Below are 23,165 nucleotides of genomic sequence, written 5' to 3' on the forward strand. Positions count from 1 at the left end.
GATGTCAACGTTTCTCCTTGCCAACTCCATCCTTGTTCCTGGGCTTTCTTGCGGTGCTTCGAAATTCTCTGCCATAGTGTCGATATGGTGCCCTCCCGCACCCTTTTTTCTTTGTTCTTCAAAGTAGACCCTCAGTACCGGAAGACTCGCGGCTGGGTCACCCTAGTGCCCCTGCCGGGCCGAGAACGGTTTGCTGCCCATCAAGTTGGCTCTGAATCTTACTTAGCCCGCCGGTATTTTCGGATCGTTGTCCACCCTGATTATCCTTCGTTGTTCACACAGGAAAGCGGAAAAGCCCTTTTCCCATTTTACTGGACATTGCGTCCCACACTCTTATCCGATTTCCCCAAAATGTCTTCCTCTTCAAGAGAAAATTTTGCTCGTGGGGTTTTATCCCAGCTCCCTCTTTTTAGTTGTGCCGAACTGCTTGGCGCTCCCTCAGGATCCAAGTTGTTTCCCCAAATAGGTTTTCTTCTTTTTCCTTTCCACGCCCCCATTTCTTTTTTCCTTTGAGCTTTTTGTGTCTGATGGTTTTTTATCTTTTTGCCAGGAAAAATGAAATTCTCCGCTGCTGAACTGTTGGAGGCTTTCCTCTCCGGGAACGCCAAGGCACTCTCACCCCTATCTTGAGAAACTGAGGGAGGCTCCCAGCCAGAACCCGCAGGACGTCGCCCAAGAGGCCGTGTCCAACTTTCTCCGTGCCGGCTGTTTGTTCGCCCAGGTGGCCTGGCAGGCACGACCCCTCACGGGGATCACGGGGCTCCGCCAGGAGGTGGAGAAATTGCGCGCTGCCAATCTTCAGGCCGACGAGTCCTGCTCCAAACTGTCCAACCAGCTGGCTTGTGAGGTGGAGAAAACCAAGAAGATGCAGAAACTACTCACGGAGGCAAAATTTGCCCAAGATGCGGCGGACAAAAAGGAAAAACAACTTGAGGACCAGGTTGAAGGACTCCGCAAGGACCTCAGCGCAAAGGAAGCCACCGTTGTTTCCCAAGAGAAGGACCTTTCTGCTAAGGATGAGGAGAATGCTGATTTGCGTCGGAGATTGAGCGACAAGAGCAAAACACTTGCCGATGCCCAATTGGATTTAGAATCCAAGTGCCAGCTCTTATCGGATAAGGATGCTCAAGCTCTCGCCCTGGAGGAGAAGATAAAGGGTGAAGCCGCTTACGCAGTCGCTAATGAGCGTGTTCGCGGCTTCCTGATCGCCAAAGCTCATGTTAAGTATCTCCATCCTACCATCAACCTCAACTCCTTGGGAGTTTTCAAAACGATTACCGCCGCCGGGCTGGAGGGCCCTGACGATCCGCCGGAAGTTGCCTGTGTTGACCTTGGAGATGCTGTGGAACAAGAGGCAAAAGACAAATAGATATGAAACTTTTCTATTTTGAATTATTGTAATGTCAGTACTTCTTTGTTTGATTTGTATTTTACTTCAAGTTAGTTAGTTTGACTTTCATTTCCTTATGTTTTATGCATGATTTAGCGCTCTCCAATTTTCCCCTCTTGGACCCCCATGTTGTTTCTGAATTACGTCTGACGACATTGATGGTGTGCTGGGTTCAACTAGGACTTTTCGCTCAGTTTTTGAACCGAGGCTTTCGTTTTTCGCACACATATTTCCCGTAAGATCAAGTGCGGCCCCACCAGCCTTATTAGGCGGGGTCTTACAGTTGCTCAGGGCCCAATGGCCATATGGGTTTACCCGAGACTTTTTAAGCCTAGTCGAAAAATGCTCGCCCATATTTCGGGGAGATTATCGGGATAAGAAGCTTATCCGCACACATCGCCGACCAGTGACGGCGAGCTGCGCCGGCTTATCCGGAGCAATCCCCAGACATCAAGGTCGTGTTGGGATTGCCGCCTTCAGGGAATTTTCCCACCGGGCTCTCGCCGCAATTCAGTGTGATTGAAATTGCTGGATACAATTTTTGTATTTTCAATTAGACGTGATAGTCAACAAACTCCCGAGATGGAGAACAAGAACGTGTCTTTGTTTTTACCATTTGGGCGCTTTGGCCAACAAATTCCATGAAATGGAGTTGATGACCCTATTTTAGTAGTGGTTTTAGGGTCATCTCTTTGTTTGTTTTGAGTCTTTTTGTTGAGTCTCATGTAGTGTTTCATGCATTCTCATGCATTTTTATCTTTTCTTGAGTCTTTACTTTGTTTTGGTAATTTTGTAGTTTTATAGGGACTTTTCTTGCATTTTAAGTAAGATTAGGACTTGCATGATTTTATTGTGTTAAATGAAGGACCTCTTGTGCTAATCAGCTCTTTGAGCTTCTGGATATTTGCCTTGACTTGTTGGTTAGGTTTGCTGATCAGAAACTGAAGGAAAAAGAAAGCCAAGAAGCATGGAATTGAAGGAGGACTTAAAGAGGCTTGAAAGAGGAGTTACAAGAAGCTGAAAAGTCTGTTCCAGTGAAGCTTGAGCGCCGAGGCGCTGGGAATTGGCGCCTAGGCGCTAGTGCAATTTCCTGAGGCTCGTGGAATTGGCGCCCAGGCGCTGGAAATTGGAGTCTAGGCGCCAATTAGCTCCAGAGAGCATGTTTTGGGCATGCAATCGGCGCTCAGGCGCTCTGATTGGCGCCTGAGCGCCCAGACTCGTTTATTTTGTGTATAAATAAGGCTTAGGCCAATTTCTTTAGGGAGTTAGTCATTTTTACTCATTTTGGATCAAGTTTGAGAGCTGAGGAGAACCTTGGGGCTGTAGGAAGGCTTCCAACTTGTATTTTTCTCAGGTTTTCATTTCATTTTCTGTATGAATTCACTAGCCATGAGTGGCTAGTTTCCTTTTTTGCTTTGGGTTAAGAGATTCTATGAAGTTTTAGTTTGTTAAATCCTATCTCTATGCATGAGTTCTTGATTTAATCTTGTATTTCAATTCCATTATGCATGTTTAGCTTTGGTGCACCCTTGCTATAGGCTAGATTATAATCAAATGGAAGTTTGTTATGATTTAGGGACATGAATTGAAATAGATCCTTCTATACTTGCTTCTAGGAATAGAGTGAGGGTAGGGTTTTGTTGGCTTGAATATGTATGCTTAAAAAACCTCTTATGAATGATTAAGTACACAAGGAATTGGGCTTAACTTTCAATTTGAGAGATTTACTTTTGTGAGGAATCAACTAGTAAGTACATAGGCTAAAGCAACTAGAGATAAATCAAGGTTTCACATGCATAGGATAGGTGGACAAAAGTGGATTAGATGATCAACAACCCAAGGCAATTTTCCATCATTTGTTATTTCCAACACTTTCAACATTACTCTTTTGCAAAACCTTTGTCACCAACATTCAAAACCAATTTCAGAATTTTACTGTTTTAAGAACTTGCAAACTTTAGGCTTAAATCCACAATTCTCACTCACAATCCCCGTGGTTCGATATTTTAAAACCCGGAGGTTTCTGTACACTTGCAGATTGACCAACAGGAGTACAGTAGTATGTTCCTTCATTTTTATTTCTAATTCTTCAGCCTTCATGAGGCGCGCTTCCGACCTTTGCGCCGAAACCTGCTCCCTGTCACTCCTTCAGCTGTAGTAGTATTTCAGTTTTGCCGCGTTCCAGGATCGCGGCACCCGCTTCCCGTCCAAGCTTTCCAGGTGGTAAGCTCCCCTTCCTAAAGCCTTCAAGATTCTATAGGGCCCTTCTCAGATTGGGCTTAACTTGTTTCCGGTGATCCCTGTTCGTTTCGTAAGCACCAAGTCCCCCTTCTGCATCTCTCTTGGACGCACCTTCGTGTCATACTTGGCCGCTGCTCGTTGCTTCATCGCAGCCTCTCTGAGACGGGCCTCCTCGCGCGTTTTTGACAACAGATCCAACTCTACCGCCATGTTTGAAGAATTCTCGCCCTCGAACCTCGGCGCCGTTCGCCACGAACTGTTGTCTATTTCCACGGGAAGCATGGCGTCCGCCCCATAGGTCATTATGAACGGAGTTTCCCCTGTAGTTGAGTGCTGCGTCGTGTTGTATGACCAGATTACAATCGGAAGTTCATCCAACCAGGCCCCATTTGCCTCCGAGAGCCGGCGCTTCAATTCCCGCAAGATGACCTTGTTCGCCGACTCTACCTGCCCGTTAGTTTGTGGATGTTCCACCGAAGAAAACCTTCTCTGAATACCCATCTCTTCACAGAACTCCTTGGTTTGATTGCTTGCAAACTGCGTCCCATTATCCGAGACGATTGCCCTTGGTACCCTGAACCGGCATACGATTCTTTTCCAGTAAAAACTTATGATCTTGGCCGTCGTAATGCTTGCGAGGGGCTCAGCCTCTACCCACTTGGTGAAGTAGTCCACCGCCACAAGGATGAACTTCATTTGTGACCTAGCGGTGGGAAACGGTCCGACGAGGTCAACTCCCCACATGGCGAAGGGCCATGGGGAACTGATTGTGACCAATTGTTCCTGCGGGGCTCTGGGTAGGTCTGCAAATATTTGACACTTTTCGCATTTCCTCACAAATTCTGCACAGTCCTTCCTTATCGTAGGCTAGTAAAAACCCGCCCTGAGGACTTTGCTCGCCAGCGACTTTCCCCCAATGTGGCTAGCGCAAACCCCCTCGTGGACCTCCGCCATGACAGCCTCGCATTTCCTGGGCGAAAGACATCTCAGGAGGGGCGAACTGAATCCCCATCGAAACAGTATCCCATCAAGTAACGTGTAGTGTCCCGCCTTTCTTCTTTGTGCCTTTGAGTACTTTACTACATCACTCGGTTCCCCCGCCAGGATATTGATGATGGGGTTCATCCAAGTTTCCTGGCGATCAACCGAAGCTACCAACTCCCCTTCTATGCTGGGACTGGCGAGCGTTTCTTGAATTACGCTTCGATTGTTTCCAGGTTTTCGGGTGCTGGCCAATTTTGCTAGGGCGTCCACCCTTTGATTTTGCGCCCTTGGCACAAACTCGACTACAACCTCTTGCAAACGACCCATGAGCTATCGTACACACTCTAGATACTTTATCAAGGCCGACTCTTTGACCTGGAACTCCCCATTTACTTGATTTGCCACTAACAACGAGTCCGTTCTGACCAGCAAAGTATCGATTTGCACCTCGATCGCCAACTTTAGTCCTGCGATTAGAGCCTCATACTCCGCCTGGTTGTTGCTGGCTTTGAACTGGAATTTGAGGGACTGCTCTAACAATAACTCCCCCGGCCCCTGGAACGTGACCCCAACCCCACTTCCGCTCTCGTTCGACGACCCATCAACGAACAATATCCATTGCATGCTTACCTTCTCACCAACTTCTGTCATCAACTCCACCACAAAATCAGCCAAAGTCTGTGCACCGACCTTCCCCCTTTTGTCATACTGCAACCCGTACTCTGATAACTCCACCGACCATGCGACAAGCCTCCCTGACAAATCTGGCTTCTGTAACACCTGTCTCAAAGGAAGATCAGTTCTTATTTTTACCTAAAAGCTTTGAAAATAAGGTCTTAGGCGCCTAGCGGTGACGAGAACGGCGAGCGCCGCTTTCTCTATCTTCTGATACCTGATCTCCGCCCCTCGAAGTGTATGGCTCACAAAGTAAACTATTTTTTGCTCCCCATCTACCTCCTGGAGGATGACAGAGCTGATTGCATGATCGTAGACAGAAAAGTACAAATGCAAAGGAAGCCCTGGACAGGCTTCGAAAGGATGGGTGGTGCCGACAACATCTCCTTAAGGCGGGTAAAGGCTTCCTCACATTCTGAACTCCACTCGAACGCTGCGTTCTTTTTAAGGCATTTGAAGAAAGGAGCTGATTTGTCGCCCGAGTGCGGGAGAAAACGGGACAGGGCTGCGATTCGCCCAGTTAGTCGCTGCACCTCCTTCACACTGCTCGGGCTTTTCATCTCCCGGATCGCTTTACACTTATCCGGATTAATCTCAATTCCCCTTGACGTAATCATGAAGCCTAAGAACTTTCCCCCCTGTATACCAATAGAGCACTTTTCCGGATTAAGCCTCATGTTATGTTTTCGGATTCTACTAAAACACTCCGTCAAGTCTTCATGATGATTCGACGCCAAGACCGATTTTACGATCATATCATCGACGTATACCTCCATGTTTCTTCCTACTTGGCCTTCGAACACCCTATCCATCAATCGCTGGTACGTCGCCCCCGCATTCTTCAACCCGAAGGGCATGGTTTGATAACAGTAATTTACTCTCGCGGTCATGAAAGTTGTTTTGTCCTCGTTAGATGGATGCATCTTGATTTGGTGGTATCCTGAATAAGCATCCATCAAACTCAGAAGTTCGTTCCCAGGGGCTCCATCTACCAGCTTATCTATACTTGGCAACTAGTTACTAGCTTATCTACATCAGCAATTAAATTGATATTTAGACAATTATTATATTCAATGATATATTAATTTTTCATCTAATTAAATTTCATTAATTTGTCATGCCATTTTTAAATTTAAATTTAAAAATATTTAAAATAAAAAAATGGAGAAATGTGATTGAATGCATATGTAAAACTACGCTATCGATACTTCTAAATTAAATCCTAAAACAAATTAAACCACATAGTTAGACAAAAGTTGAATAGATCACATTAGAAGACACCGTTAATCAGTAACACATATCTTTGTCACATTGATGCAAATTGATGGTTAGTTAAACTTTTAGTATTGAGTATTGATTGACTCTATTGAGACACTTCCCCATTATTTAGAGCTAAAGGATATGCAAATATGCTTAAGCATAAAACTATCAAGCTCTAACTAATGATAAGAGTTCCTGAATGTGTTGAATCCATCATTATGCTTATCTACTTGATGTAGATTTAACTTGAAAAGCATTGCACTGAAAGCTACTGATAACTGATTGTTCTAAATTTTGATAACACATTCCTCCTCTGGTTAGCTTGCTGCAAAAAATAGGTAGATGATCTATGTTATAAGCAAGCAATATATTGTTCAACAGTTGGAAATAGAGTTAGATATTGCAAGTCTCTTGGCTAAATGATATATATAGTAGAACAATCCATTTTCTATAGAACCCATTAAGCATAGATTAGCTTGAAAAGCTCATTTGAAGAAATCTCATATATTTCCACATCATACCCTCTTAGCTAACACCTTCTTTGACAATCATTGCATTAGAAAAAACAACCAAAGCCTATAAATTTATGTCATCCAATACCCAGATCTTGAAAATTATTGAAACTAAGAATTTATAGACCACCATATTCTGCACATAACTAAAACACTACAAATTTCTTCACCTGTGGAAAAACGTCGCCACATGACATTAAAACAAAATAATACAAATACTAATAACTAAGTGATCCACAATTCCACATAAAAGCACAGAGCAAGCTAAACACCACCTTAATAGATATAAGAATTAATTTCTTTGTAAAGGCCAACACAGTTTTAAAAGACAGCAATGTCACATGAAAAGTAGTGAACTTCGTGTCATTTAATGATTGTATTTTCCATTTTATGCATTAAGTAAAAGAAAAAGATGACAGGAGCAATGCAAGCAAATCAAGTATCCAAGATATCATACAATAAATTTGCTCTGGCCTTAAATTCATCCTTAAAAAACAATTTTTCTTTTTGTCAGACTCCGCCCAACTGAAAATGGTTCTAAATATGCAACATATAATTGCAATATCAGAAATTTGATAGAACATAAGAAAATAGATGAATCATAGTAACGTTTGTCGCCAAAGCATATAATTCCACAGCCAAACATCAACCCAAGTAAATATCACTCTGCAGAAGCAAAATCAGCTGTCCCAGAGATGAAATCCCGAATACAAACTCTACGAAATCCCCAAAATTTCCCTCGACGACATCACAATGACAGTGAAGAATGGATCTCTGAAATCTCGCATGGGTGAATAAAAACCCATTATTATATTGCTGAAATTCGAAACTGAAAGTAGAAAAAATCGAAATTGCATTCGAAATAAGGATTGAGATTTGATTCATGGATTTGAATTTTAGAGAGTGGAAGAGATGAGACATTCACAGTTCTAATATCTACAAAGGAACAAAGTGTCACTTGAATCAGAAATTATCTAAGTTCTTGTATCTACAAAGGAACAAAGTGTCACTTGAATCAGAAATTACCTAAGTTTTCTCTAGAACAAAGTGGCAACCCTGAACAGAAGAGTATGAAACCCCTAAACTTTCTCCTGAAAAAGTCCCAAATTTTCCCCCAAGGCGCTGGATTTTCAAAATGCAAATCGAAAATCAATTTGAATTCCATAATATCTGATGAGGGAGCGGTTTACAGGATTGTGAATAACTGATTCGAAGTGGAGAAATTTCAGGGGAAGAGAGAAGTTTCAGTTGGAAGAGGAGAATGCAGGATGTGGAGAACATACGTGAAGAAGAGTTTCAGCGCGTGAGAAGCACGATTGCTCAATTGAAGAGAGAGAGTTTTTTTTTATTAGAAAAGATGACGTGGCAATTTATGGAGGAGAGTGTGGTTTTTGAGTGCCTCACTTTCCAGAGTGAGGTCTCAAAATTATTAGATAACAGGGTGGATGGGTAAGAATCTTTCGGGCATGCCTTGTTCAGGTCTGTATAATCCACGCACATTCGCCATTTCCCGTTCGCCTTTTTGACCATCACCACATTCGCCAGCCAGGTAGGATATTTGATTTCCCGAATAAAATCCGCTGCTAGTAACTTGTTTACTTCCTGCTGGATCGCTTTTTCCTTTTCTTCGCCCATTCTTCGGCGAGTCTGGGTTACTGGCTTAATTCCTGGGTTTAATGCCAACCTGTGGCAAATGAAGTTCGGGTCTATTCCCGACATGTCCTTGTGACTCCAGGCGAAGAGATCGAGGTTCTCGCCCAATAACCTTGACAACCTCTGCTCTTGGTCCTTATTCAGTCTGGTCCCTATATTTAGTATCTTCTCGCCGAACTTCAACTCCTTGGTTTCTTCTATCGGCGTGGGCCTGTTAATGCGTCCCTCGCCCCTCGGGTCCAAGTTTTCCTCTGGTACTCCCACCTCGTTGCAACGGTGCCCTATCGAGGCATTCTTCTTCCCGTATCGGTCCACGGCGTTACAGTAACATTCCCTTGCGATCCTTTGGTCCACAACAACCCGTCCGATATGCTTACTTGACAACGGGTATTTTACCGCTAGGTGAGCCGTCAAAATTACCGCACATAGCCGATTTAAGGTGTTTCTACCCATTATCATGTTGTAGGATCCCTCCAATCCTAGGATTAAGTACTTCACCTTCAGCGTCCTTGCGTTCTCTCGCTCGCCAAATGTGGTGTCAAGGTCGAGGACGCCTCTCACCCACACTTGCTCGCCTGCGAATCCTACCAGAGTTCCCTCATACGGAGTGAGGTCTCCCTCGCTCAAACCAAGCCGATCAAATGCTCCGCCGTAAATGATGTCCGCCGAACTCCCTTGGTCCAAGAGCACTCGCTGCACATTGAGTTGATTAATTTGGAGGGAGATCACGATCGCGTCATCTAGATGTGGCTTTATTCCGATGAAATCAGCAGACGTAAATGCGATGTCCGGCTGTGGAAAACCAAAAGGAACCTCCGCGTCTGCATTCACTGCTCTAGCGTAGCGCTTCCGTGCTGCACCAGTGACTCCTCCTCCGCTGAACCCTCAAGCGATCGGGCCTACTTCCTTAGGTACTGAATACACACTGCTCCGTGCTTTGGCAAATTTCCCCGCCGTTATTAGCTTTCCCACCGCGCGCTGCAAAGCGTGACATTCTTTGGTGGTTGAAGGTATGAAAAACGGTAGAAAGGGGGGGTTTGAATAACGTTTTCAAGATAAAGCTTCCACCTTAAAGATTTTGACAAATCTTTCGAGAACTTAAGTGCTAAAGATAAGAGATAGAAAAGCACACAAGGATTTTATCCTGGTTCACTTGATAAATCACTCAAGCTACTCCAGTCCACCCGTTAAGGTGATTTCTTCCTTCTTAGAATGAAGGCAATCCACTAATCAGGTAAGAGTTACAACTGCACTTGAAACCTACAAGTGACTAACAATTACACTGACTTAGCTCACACTAAGATTCACTCTCTTAGTCTTCTCTAGGATCCGATCAACCTTGATCTCCTAAAGGAACTAAACAAACTGTTTATCAAAGAATTGTTCACAAGAGATTTGCTTCTAAAAAGCTAATAGTAAACTCAATGAATTTCAGATGAAAGAAAGCTTAGAAGAATTTGAATTTGTCTTGCGCGTATGTGAATGCTTCTAGCCACTTCTTTCAGTCTTCAGCCTCTTTATATACTCCAAGGATTAGGGTTGAGCGTTGCATGGGAAATGCTACCGTTGGAGGGCAGTTCTGGAAAATCCAGCTTCTGCTATGTCTGAGACTGTTAGGTAGGTCGTCAGGAAGGTACAGTTGCTTTTGTACTTGGATAGCGACTTGACCTTTAAACCTAGGAGACTTCTGATCAGGGGAATGCTTCATATTGGAACTTGTGAAGCCGGTTGATCAGAGTCAGAGGGAAAGCCCAGATCCTCTGACCATTGTTTCTTCTGATTCTGAACTCAGAGGGAAGTACATGGTCTTCAGAGTATCTTGCTTCTGGACATCAGAATTTCACTAATCAGCTTCTGGATCTTCAGAGTCTTCTACACCATCAGAATATCTGAGCCTTCAGTGTTTCTTGGTTATCAGACTTTCTGGATCTTCAGAACTTCTAGTGACTGAGTCCACATCAGAGTTTGTATAACTTCAGAACTTCTGAAGCTTTTCCACTGTTCATACTGAACATGGTGAATGCGAAAGCGTTGCTTGGGTCGCTCTTTAACACAGTGCTTCTGATTTGTGTGAGATTGAGTTGAGGTCAGAGCCTGTAAATAGCACACTCAGAAAAACACGTTAGAGTACCACAATTGTTCATATCAAAAGGTTAACTTGTAATCATCAAAACATAGAGTTGTACTACTAGATCAAAACTTGATCTTACAATCTCCCCATTTTTGATGATGACAAAACTAAGATTTTTGATGAACAATTCTTAAACATTAAACTAAATTCACTCAGAGTTTAGAGATATAGAATAAGACTTATCCTGATGTGAATAGTTTATCTTGCTCATTCTGAATTCAAGTCACTGTTTGGTTCTGAGCTTAGCTCCCCCTGAATCTAATACTTGGTGAAAACATTAGTAAAGTCTAGATTCTGAGCTAAATGATATAAGAGTTCAGAGTGAAAAACTTATGACATAGATGAAAATAGAGTAATCAGAGCGCATAAGTAATCAGAGTCACGGACAAGGTATCAGAGTCTTGGGTATCAGAGTCAAATTAGAATCACTTCAGAAGAAGTGAAATGTATTCCTTGTATTTGCCCAGTGACACATCTATGGTCATAAAGGTGGAACTCTTAAATTCTCCAAAAGAAAAATAAATCACACTAACACATCTTACACATCAAAAACTGGGTTTACTCCCCCTTTTTGTCATAAGCAAAAAGCTTGGGGTGTGAAAAACTTAGCTTGAAGTACAAGGTACTCCCCCTTAGAGAAGGTCTAAGTTTAAGGAAAATGAAAACGATGCAAGAATCAGAGTTAGGCGAAATAAATAGAAGAGTTAATGCAAGATAAGAACGTTTACCACCGGCCAAGGGAGTAAAGAGGAGGGTCAGTTACCAAGAACTTAACCTCGAGAAACTGTAGGAGCATTAACTTTCAGAGAGAAGATGAAGCCTATATAAAGCGTTGGAGAGAGAGGTAAGCTTCACAACTCGAACAATTTTCAGTAAAAAAAAATGGCATCATACATCGTAGCACTAGAAGAGCTGAGAAAGAAGGCCTTTGAGGAGGACTTGTTCCTGAACATTAGGCATCCAGAGGGTACAAAGACCATCTCAGAGCTAACACGGACACTGCTGGAGGAGGACCTACGTCCAGAGTTGAAGAGAGACTTGAGGGAATTTCTTGCCTTCGTGGAGGAGGTGCAAGAACTCAGCCAGCTTGAACTCAAGCTGCTGGAAGAAAAAGAGAATTTTTGAAGAGAAGCTCAAGACTGCAGAAGAGATTCTGGAGAGGGATGAGCTAAAAGACAGGCTCAACAACATCCAGTATGCACTGGAGCGTCTGGAGAAGGAGAGGTCAGAGCAGCGCCAGGAGTGCAGAAGAATGAGGAGGGATCCTCCATTCTAGGATTTTAGGAAAAAGAAAGAGAATGTATGATGTAAAAGCGTTTATGATGAATAATAATAAAAAATAATAATTTGCAAACATAATGTCAGAAATATATATATATATGCATAGATAATCACAAACGAACACAGTAAAGATTAATAAGAAAGAGCTAGAGGTTAACGAAATAAAACATAGATAAAGAAAAAGAAATCAAAGCGAAGAGATCCTAAAGCTAGGGTTTATCAGATCGACGCAAAAGTTCCATCATCATTGCTTCATTTCAATCAGCAGAGACTCATGAGTGTCAAGACGTTGTTCCACAATGTCGAGTCTGGACGAGTTTGGCTGAGTAGAACTAGAAGGAACATTCTGAGCAGCGTGAGGAGCTGGAGTGGAAGCAGAAGCAGCAGGAGTAAATACTACGGGTGCAAGTGCTTGGCATCTAAGAGCTTCAGCCTCAGCTTCAAGTCGTTCTGTCTCTAATCTGGCTTGTTCAGCTTGAGCTGCTGCTTGACGTGCAGCTTCTTCTGCTTGTTCTTTCTTTCTTTTAGCTTCTTCAATAGCTTCAAGTAGCTTATGTCTCTGTTCTTGTTCATGAAGAGCCACCCTTCTAGCAAACCTTTGCTTTGCAGCCTCGATCCTCTGACTTCCTTCTGCATGCAGGAGCTGCATCATAACTGGAACTTGAGCCACTAGCCAAGTGCCCAGATTGTTCCACTCTTCAGCCACATGTTCAACATTCTCGCTTAGGTCAGTCTGACCTTGCACATTGCGTAGCATCAAAGAGGCTTCATGATAGAAAATATTGATGCACTCAGAGAGAGATGTGGGTCGGAGGTGAGTGTAAGGAATTATAGAGAGGTTGGTTTCAGGAGAGGCTGGGTGATTGCTGCTGTGAGCTTCAGAGGCACCTTGTGGAGAGCCAATGTTAAACATTTGAGCATTTGGTTCAGAGGTTCCAAGGTGAGGTTCTGAAGTTTCAACCAGAGGATGGGGTGATCTAACTGAGGATTTGTTAGACACAGATTGTTCTGGTTCAGGTTCTGGTTGAATAGGCTCTTGTTGGTCAGGGGCAGGGTGAGCTTGTTGAGCCAAAGGGTCTGCCTCATGTAAAGGATTGGCCAAGATAGGTTCATCTGGGTCAACTAGACGTTCAGGTCTAGGGCCAGGATATCTCCTAGGGCTTGGACAAGTGAGATAATATTCTTCTAAGGTAGACACCTTTTCTTTTCTAACTTCCATGAATTTTCGAAGGGATTCAGAGTTGTTGGAAGGAGAAGAATCAGCAACATTTGTTGGAAAGGATACAGGTGTAAGGGCTGTGGAAGATTCTGTATCCGTGGTTCTGGGAGCCAGACGTTCTGATGCTCTTGGACAGAGTGATCAGAGGTTCTGGGTCCAGGTTCTGTTTGGGTAGGCTCAGGTTGCTCATGAATGATAGGTTCAGAAGTTAATGGGTTGTACGGGATGGTAATGGGAGAGGTTGGTTCATCTGGCCTAGAGGGTTGGTTCTGGAGCAAATTCCAGAGAGGTGCTTCAGTAGGAGAAGGTTGAAAAAATGAAGACCTTGGGGAATGTGGTGGAGAGGTGGTTTGTGCAGCTGGTTGGGACTCAGGAATAGGAGTGAGGGGATTTGAAGATTGTTTGAGCATGGCTGATATGGGGAGTGCATCAAATAAATTCAAATCATCATCAGAAGCAACTGCAGACTTACTTGAATGTGCTGATGATCTTGTCACTCTGGCAGGAGTTTCAATCCTTCTGATCACTTCAGCAGCTGGTTCCACCCGAGTAGGCTTCACCACAATTCTGACCTGCTTCTTCTTCTTCTTAGGAGAAGGAGGACCATCCTCATTATCACCATCATCACCATCATCGGGCTTGCTGGTTTCATCATGTTTTCTCTTGGATTGACCAGTCTTCTTCTTTTTGGTCAGAGGGACATCTGATTCCTCAGAAGATTCTTCTAGGATCATCTTCCTCTGAACTTTCTTCTTGATAGGAGAAGGAAACTCTGGAGCTGGCGGCAGTCTGCTGAAGAATTCATCGAGATCAATTTCAAAGCCTTGAGCCCTTAGGTCTTCAACATAGCACCTAATGGCGTCAGGATTGTCTGCCTGTGTCCACAGAGGGTAGTCATTCAGAGGCACCCTTCTACTTCTGATTTCAGAAGATGTGTCTTCATGGGCAGGAGCAATCTTCTTCTTGACTAGGCCCATTTTCTTTAGAGAATTTGCAGTGAAGACATCACTGACAATAGTGGTCAGATCTTATGTGCATCCAGCATTTACCAGATCTTGAATGAGGCCACTCTCAATGAAGAGATCAGACAACAGTCTCCCAAAGGGAATATACTTGATTGCTGACTTGATGGAGGCAGTGGTACGAGACTTCCGGATACACTCCTTCAAGTAGGAGAACAGGAAGTAGGGAAGGCAGATCTTCTTCTTGTCTTGGATGAAGAACAACATCGCCTTCTGGTTGAAGTTGATGTAATCTGGGGAACTGCCCTTTGGTCTCTGGTTTATGCAGTGGAGCAAAATCTTGTGCCAGATCCTGAGCTTGGGATGAAGGTCCATCACTTTGTAATTAGTCTTGCCCGGTTTGTAATTGGTGTACAGGGCCTTGTTGGTCTCATCCTTCGTCTTGGGTTTCAGCTTTGATTCAGTGAATTGGAAACGATACCCAAACGCAGTTTCTGCACCCAGCAGGTTCACAAAAGACTTCTCTGTAATGATGATCTTTCTTCCAAGAATGTGAGATACCACCTGAGTATCATCGCAGTCGGCGTGCTTCCAGAATTCCTTGATCAGTTTATCATACACCGGTCCTCGAAGCCTGTTGAAGTAATTTCCCCAACCTTGAACTTGGACTTCAGGACGAAGATCATACCCATTTGTAGCAAGGTTGTCAAGGTCGAATCTCCATTCTGCCAGTACTTGAAGTTCCTCAGGAGCATATACGCAATGAACGGCACAGCCCCGTTCTGCAATCGGAATAATCTGCTCTTGAGCTTGACCTTGATCTTGAGTCGGATTCTCAGGACCCCTTTGACCTGTTGCTAGACCAACTACCATATGAGGGAACTGGGTTGCATCTGCAGTAGCTCTTCTGGTTTGACTCACCATTTTTGGAGCGGTTGAAGGTTTAGGTAGAAGATGAAGGTTGAAAGATGAAGAGAGATCGAGAGAGAAATCGAGGATAAGAGGTTTTGAAATAGCAAGAGAGAGAAAGAGTAAAAACCGAAAGTGAAGGAGATCGTGTGTGTATAGTGGGTTTTGACAAATAACCGTTGTTGATTCAAAAAGCAATTTAAAATCAACGGTTGAAAATTAAAGATAGATAGTAACAGTAAATACACATATCACACACAGGAGAGAAGCACATCTACACGCAATCATGACAGACTGTCACACGGGCACAAGGAACTATGCATCAGAAATACTGACACACGTGTTGCTGTCTCAGCTTCAGAGTCAGTACCAATGGGTACACACACTCTGATTGAGTTACCTTCTGGACTAGACATCTTCTGATCAAGAAGTATCATAGTCAGAGGTTCTGATCCATCTTCACTCTGGACAAAAGTCCATGTTCAGATTTTTCAGAATAAAATTAAATCTATCCTCTGCTAAGGGCTTTGTAAAGATATCTGCCCATTGATGGTCAGTATCAACAAACTTCAGAAGAAGTACGCCCTTCTGTACATAATCTCTAATAAAGTGATACTTTACCTCAATGTGCTTTGCCCTTGAATGCAAGATAGGATTCTTACTCAATGAGATTGCAGCAGTGTTATCACAATAGATTGGGATATTGCTCTCAAGGATCTGATAGTCCTCCAGCTGATATTTCATCCAGAGCATCTGAGTGCTGCATATTGCTGCTGAGATATATTCTGCCTCTGCAGTTGATAGTGCAATGGTTGATTTCCTCTTGCTTGCCCATGAGACTAGATTGCTTCCCAGAAATTGACAATTTCCAGAAGTACTTTTTCTCTCTGTTCTATCTCCAGCATAATCAGCATCACAATAACCTGAAAGCTTATACTCTGATGTTTTCCTATACATCAAGCCAAGGTTAGTGGTGCCTTTCAGATACCTTAGGATCCTCTTAACAGCAGTTAAGTGGGTTTCCCTTGGATCTGATTGGAAACGAGCACATAAATGAACACTAAATAGTATGTCTGGCCTAGATGCAGTTAAGTATAGAAGTGAACCTATCATGCCACGATAGAGCTTCTGACATACTTTACCACTTTTATCTTCTTTCTCAAGAATGCATGTAGGATGCATTGGAGTCTTGGCCACTGTAGATTCCAGCATATTGAACTTCTTCAGAAGTTCTTTAGTGTACTTGCTCTGATGGATATATGTTCCTTCTGGTGTTTGATCAACTTGTATTCCCAGAAAGTACTTTAATTCTCCCATCATACTCATCTCAAATTCAGCCTGCATCATCTCAGAAAATTCTTTGCATAGAGATTGATTAGCAGAACCAAATATAATATCATCAACATAAATTTGCACAATTAAGATATCATCTTTATAAGTCTTGCAAAAGAGAGTTGTATCTACTTTACCCCTTACAAACTCATTCTCCAGAAGAAATGAGCTGAGTCTCTCATACCATGCTCTGGGAGCTTGCTTCAGACCATAGAGTGACTTCTTCAATTTGAACACATGGTCTGGCTTCTTCTCATCTTCAAAACCTGGGGGTTGATGAACACAGACTTCCTCTGAAATATAACCATTTAGGAAGGCACTCTTCACGTCCATCTGATGTAGAACTATGTTGTGATTCACTGAAAAAGAGATCAACAGTCTGATTGCCTCCAGTCTTGCTACTGGAGCAAATGTTTCACTGTAGTCTATTCCTTCCTGCTGGCTGTAGCCTTGAGCAACTAGCCTTGCCTTGTTTCTGACTACATCTCCTTTCTCATTCAGCTTGTTTCTGAATACCCATTTTGTTCCAATTACATGGACACTCTCAGGCTTCTTCACTAAGCTCCAAACATCGTTCTTGGAGAATTGATTCAATTCTTCTTCCATAGCCAGAATCCAATCCTTGTCCTGAAGAGCTTCATCTATGGACTTGGGTTCAATTAAGGACACCAATCCTTTCAGACTGAGCAAGGTCTCTTCAGAGGGTCTGAAGGCTGATCTGGTTATGACTGTTTCGTCTTTGTTGCCCAGAATCAATTCCTTAGGGTGAGCTGCCGTGATTCTGCTCTTCTTCAGAGTTTGTGAGTTAGAGGGACCAGCTTCTTCCTCTGGTTCATCTTCCTCTGGCTCAGCTTCCTCTGGAGCTTTGCCTTTGTCAGAAACATTAATGCTTAAATCTGCAAACTTCTCAACTAGCTTTGATTGGTCAGAGTCAAGCTTATCGTCAAATCTAACATGAATAGATTCTTCAATAGTCTTAGCATCAGTATTATAAAATCTAAAACCTTTAGATCTCTCAGAATAACCAAGTAATAGACACTTAGAAGACTTAGCATCAAATTTATGCAATCTATCCTTAGTATTGAGAACATAACAAACACAGCCAAAAGGATGAAAATAAGAAATGTTGGGTTTTATGTTCTTCCACAATTCATAAGGAGTCTTATTCAGAATTGGTCTCACAGAGATTCTGTTCTGAATGTAACATGCTGTATTTACTGCCTCTGCCCAAAAGTGCTTAGCCATGCCAGTTTCTTGGAGCATGGTTCTAGCCATCTCCTGAAGAGTTCTGTTCTTCCTCTCAACAACACCATTTTGTTGAGGAGTTCTGGGACAAGAGAAATCATGTGCAATTCCATAGGAATCAAACAGACTCTCAAACTTGTCATTCTCAAACTCTCCACCATGGTCACTTCTGACACGCACAATCCTACAAGCCTTCTCGTTTTGCACTTGAGCAATGAAGGTAGAGAACACAGCATGAGACTCATCCTTGCGGGTTAGAAACTTTACCCATGTCCAGCGGCTATAGTCATCAACGATAACCATCCCATATCTCTTGCCACCTATAGACTCAGTTTTCACTGGTCCAAAAAGGTCGATATGCAGAAGTTCCAACGGCCTTGAGGTTGAGACAACATTCTTTGCCTTGAAAGGGACTTTTGTGAATTTGCCTTTCTGACATGCTTCACAGAGAGCGTCTGAAGCGAACTTCAGATTGGGTAAGCCCCTGACAAGGTTTAGCTTGCTCAGCTGAGAAATCTTTCTCATACTGGCATGCCCTAACCGTCTATGCCATACCCACTGCTCTTCATTAACAGACAGAAGGCACTTCACATTCTGAGCCTCCAACTCAGATAATCTGATCTTATAAATGTTGTTCTTCCTCTTGCTGTTAAACAGAACAGAGCCATCGATTTGACTTACAGCCCGGCAGGACTTTTGATTGAATATAACATCATAACCCTTGTCAGCTAATTGACTTATAGACAATAAGTTATGTGTTAAGCCGTCTACCAATAACACATTATCAATGCATGGACTATTATCTACACAAATAGTACCAGTACCAACAATTTTACCCTTTTCATTTCCTCCAAAGCCAACTTCGCCTCCAGGCTTAAGTTTCAGCTCTCGGAACATACGCCTTTCTCCCGTCATGTGACGCGAGCATCCACTGTCCAGATACCATGATTGGTGTTTCAGTGGAGCTATCAAGGATATCTGCAACATAGATAATCTTGTCCTTAGGTACCCACTTTCTGGGTCCTCTCTTGTTAGTTACCCCAGAGGTTCTGATCACCTTGGGTGTCTCAACATGATATTTTAAAGGAATATTTGCATGATATTTAGTCATAGAGAAGGATCCCTTTTTAAGAGGGTTTTTAGCAACTTTAGCAGGTAAAGGATCAGGCAATATGGTACTAGAGGGAACAAAGCATTCATACAAGGATTTAGCTTTAGACACAGAGGGCTCATTTCTAATTGGTTTAGAATAGCCAATGCCATGCATTCCATTTCTGCTTACGCCATAGATCATTGAAGCCATTAAGCTTCTATCCACGCTTTTAGCTAGGAATCTTTGAAAAGACTTTTCATACTTAGACTCATTTCTACAATCAGAGGCATCACAGGCAACAATTTCTTCTAACTTAGCAATCTGGTTCTTAAGCACAGAGTTAGAATTGATCAAAGCATGATTATCATTTTTCTAATCAGAAATAATTTTCTCATGTTCAGAAGGAGTCTTGGAAACAACAGATAAGTCCTTTTTCAGCTTCTTATGCTTAGACAATAAGGAGTTATATTTATCCATGATATCAGACAATGCATGTTTCAGTTCAGAGGTAGAGAAAGAAGCGAATACCTCATTTTCATCGTCTGAGTTAGGATCTCCTTCTGATTCTGAGTCAGAGTCAACAGCTTCCTTTGACTCTGCTTCCTTGTCTTTGACAATAGCCATGAGTCCTTGGACTTCACCATCAGAGTCAACATCCTCTGACTCTGATTCATCAAATGTCACCATCAGACTCTTTTTTGTCTTGAAGTGCTTCTTTGGCTTCTTGTCCTTCTTCAACTTTGGACAGTCACTTTTGTAGTGCCCTGATTCTTTGCACTCAAAGCATGTGACTTCCTTAAGTGAGGACTTCTTCTGACTTGAGGATTCAGACTTTCCTTTTGCCTTTCCAGAGCCTTTGTATTTGCTCTGCCTGTGCTTCCAGATGCGATTGAGTCTCTTAGAGATCAGAGTCAGCTCATCTTCATCAGAATCTTCTTATGCTTCTTCAGATTCCTCTTCTTCAGCTTGAAGAGCTTTTGACTTCTCAGCCTTAGCCTTTTCAGATTTAGATTTCAAGGCTATGGACTTTTTCCTCAGATCTTGCATCTCTGAGCGCTTCAGCTCATGGCATTTCAAAATACTGATGAGTTCTTCTAAACTCATATTCTCAACATCTCTCGTGAGCTCTATTGAAGTCACTAAAGGCATCCAACTTTCAGGAAGACACCTGATGACCCTTATGACATGATCTTTTGTTGTGTAGCTCTTGTTGAGAGGTCGTATGCCAGCTACAAGCAACTGAAATCTGGAGAACATTTCTTCAATGGACTCATTTGGCTCCATGATGAAGGATTCATACTTTTGGATCGAAGACAATGCCTTTGATTCTTTGACTTTCTTGTTTCCTTCATGAGACATCTTCAGAGATTCGAAAATGCCTTTCGCAAACTCACGATCTGTAATCTTCTGGTACTCTTCATAGGAAATAGCACTTAGAAGAATTGCTCTTGCTTTGTGATGTTGTGAGTACAGCTTCTTTTGATCTGCAGTCATCTCTGACCTTGGGATCTTCTTGCCATCTGCATCAACTGGACGCTCGTAGCCATCCACAATAATATCCCAGAGATCTGCATCGAAACCCAGAAAGAAACTTTCCAGTCTATCTTTCCAATATTCGAACCTTTGACCGTCGAACATAGGAGGCTTTGCATTGTAACCATCTCTTTGAGTTTCACTGGTGGTGGCAGCCATTGTTTTTCACACCGGCCCGGATCACTGAACACTGTTAGGTGTGGTAATCAGAACTTGTGCTCTGATACCAATTGAAGGTATGAAAAACGGTAGAAAGGGGGGGTTTGAATAACGTTTTCAAGATAAAGCTTCCACCTTAAAGATTTTGACAAATCTTTCGAGAACTTAAGTGCTAAAGATAAGAGATAGAAAAGCACACAAGGATTTTATCCTGGTTCACTTGATAAATCACTCAAGCTACTCCAGTCCACCCGTTAAGGTGATTTCTTCCTTCTTAGAATGAAGGCAATCCACTAATCAGGTAAGAGTTACAACTGCACTTGAAACCTACAAGTGACTAACAATTACACTGACTTAGCTCACACTAAGATTCACTCTCTTAGTCTTCTCTAGGATCCGATCAACCTTGATCTCCTAAAGGAACTAAACAAACTGTTTATCAAAGAATTGTTTACAAGAGATTTGCTTCTAAAAAGCTAATAGTAAACTCAATGAATTTCAGATGAAAGAAAGCTTAGAAGAATTTGAATTTGTCTTGCGCGTATGTGAATGCTTCTAGCCACTTCTTTCAGTCTTCAGCCTCTTTATATACTCCAAGGATTAGGGTTGAGCGTTGCATGAGAAATGCTACCGTTGGAGGGCAGTTCTGGAAAATCCAGCTTCTGCTATGTCTGAGACTGTTAGGTAGGTCGTCAGGAAGGTACAGTTGCTTTTGTACTTGGATAGCGACTTGACCTTTAAACCTAGGAGACTTCTGATCAGGGGAATGCTTCATATTGGAACTTGTGAAGCCGGTTGATCAGAGTCAGAGGGAAAGCCCAGATCCTCTGACCATTGTTTCTTCTGATTCTGAACTCAGAGGGAAGTACATGGTCTTCAGAGTATCTTGCTTCTGGACATCAGAATTTCACTAATCAGCTTCTGGATCTTCAGAGTCTTCTACACCATCAGAATATCTGAGCCTTCAGTGTTTCTTGGTTATCAGACTTTCTGGATCTTCAGAACTTCTAGTGACTGAGTCCACATCAGAGTTTGTATAACTTCAGAACTTCTGAAGCTTTTCCACTGTTCATACTGAACATGGTGAATGCAAAAGCGTTGCTTGGGTCGCTCTTTAACACAGTGCTTCTGATTTGTGTGAGATTGAGTTGAGGTCAGAGCCTGTAAATAGCACACTCAGAAAAACCCGTTAGAGTACCACAATTGTTCATATCAAAAGGTTAACTTGTAATCATCAAAACATAGAGTTGTACTACTAGATCAAAACTTGATCTTACAGTGGTGTGGCCCGATGTTTGGTGATAGGCACACCATACCGCTCTCAACCTTCCTTTCGGAGAAAGAAACTTCCGCTGCCGCAAGGACTCTCGATAGTTTTTCCTGTGTGAATCACTAGACGCTGGTGTCGCGTCCACCGCTCGAGTCACTGTATCCTGTTGCTCCAAGCGTTTAATGACATCGCAAATCAACCATTGCCAACCGTCACCAGCATTCGGTGCCTGAGGCAGAGGTTGCATGCTTCTCGAAACTCGTGACAAGGAAGCCAAAGGCCCTGCCTTTTCCCCTTGCTGCCCCACGCTCGCGCGGTGCCGCGGAGGATTGCTTGTGCGCTCCACACCTTCTCCCCTTGACCGACGGTGCTCCTCCATCGTGCTTCACTAGTGAACCGAAGAACGTAATCTGAAAACCTTGAAAACTGAAGAAAAATGCACTAAAAGTCGAACTTCTTCTAACCAGATCACGATCCACGTAGTCTGGGAATCGAAATCTACCGGTCCCCACAGACGGCGCCAAATGTTCTATCCTGAGAACATTGATTGGGGTAGAGTAGCCAAAGTGTGAGGAAAGTGATGTGAGTATTATAGAGAGAGAAGTTCTAACTGCTAAAAAGAGAGAGAATAACTGGATTTCAATCTAAATATTTCTCAAATGAGCTAAGAGTCCCTTACAATTGGTACTCCCCTCCTATTTATAGAGGTGGAGTTGGGCCTTCGCGCCTTTAATCTATCTAAATGGGCCAGTTGGGCCTTGGGAAGAGAGGCCCAAGGTCCAGACGTGCTCTGCGCCCAAGGCTGAGTCTCCTGGGCGAGGGACCCTGGGGTCTCGCCCAGTCCATTTAATATATTAAAATGGTAATATAATATCATATAATATATTATATAAATATATTTATTTATATAATATAAAATAAAATAGTAATATATTATTTTACTTATTTTGTCTCTTATCTACACGTCATCTTACGTATGATCCAACATATATATATAACGAGAAAAGCATAGAGGAAAACAATAAAAGTTTAAATCCTTCAAAATGAACGTGCGTAGGCATCCATCTTATATCATAGTCTTATCTCTTGCTTTGGTTTTAGTGTCAGGTATGCAGTAAAAGATTTATTTTATTTAGATTTCTGATGAACATCTTACAAAACTCAAAGTCTAATATGATTCATGCTATAATTTTCTTATCTATTAATTAAAAAAATTAAAACTTGTGTTGTTAAATGAGTTTTTATTGGAAAATCGGAATATTTCATGGATTGATCTGTGGACCTCCCCCACCCCAACTCATATGTTTTCAATCTCT

The sequence above is a fragment of the Lotus japonicus genome, chromosome 5 (genome assembly GCF_012489685.1).
Source record: "Lotus japonicus ecotype B-129 chromosome 5, LjGifu_v1.2".
Taxonomy (NCBI): domain Eukaryota; kingdom Viridiplantae; phylum Streptophyta; class Magnoliopsida; order Fabales; family Fabaceae; genus Lotus; species Lotus japonicus.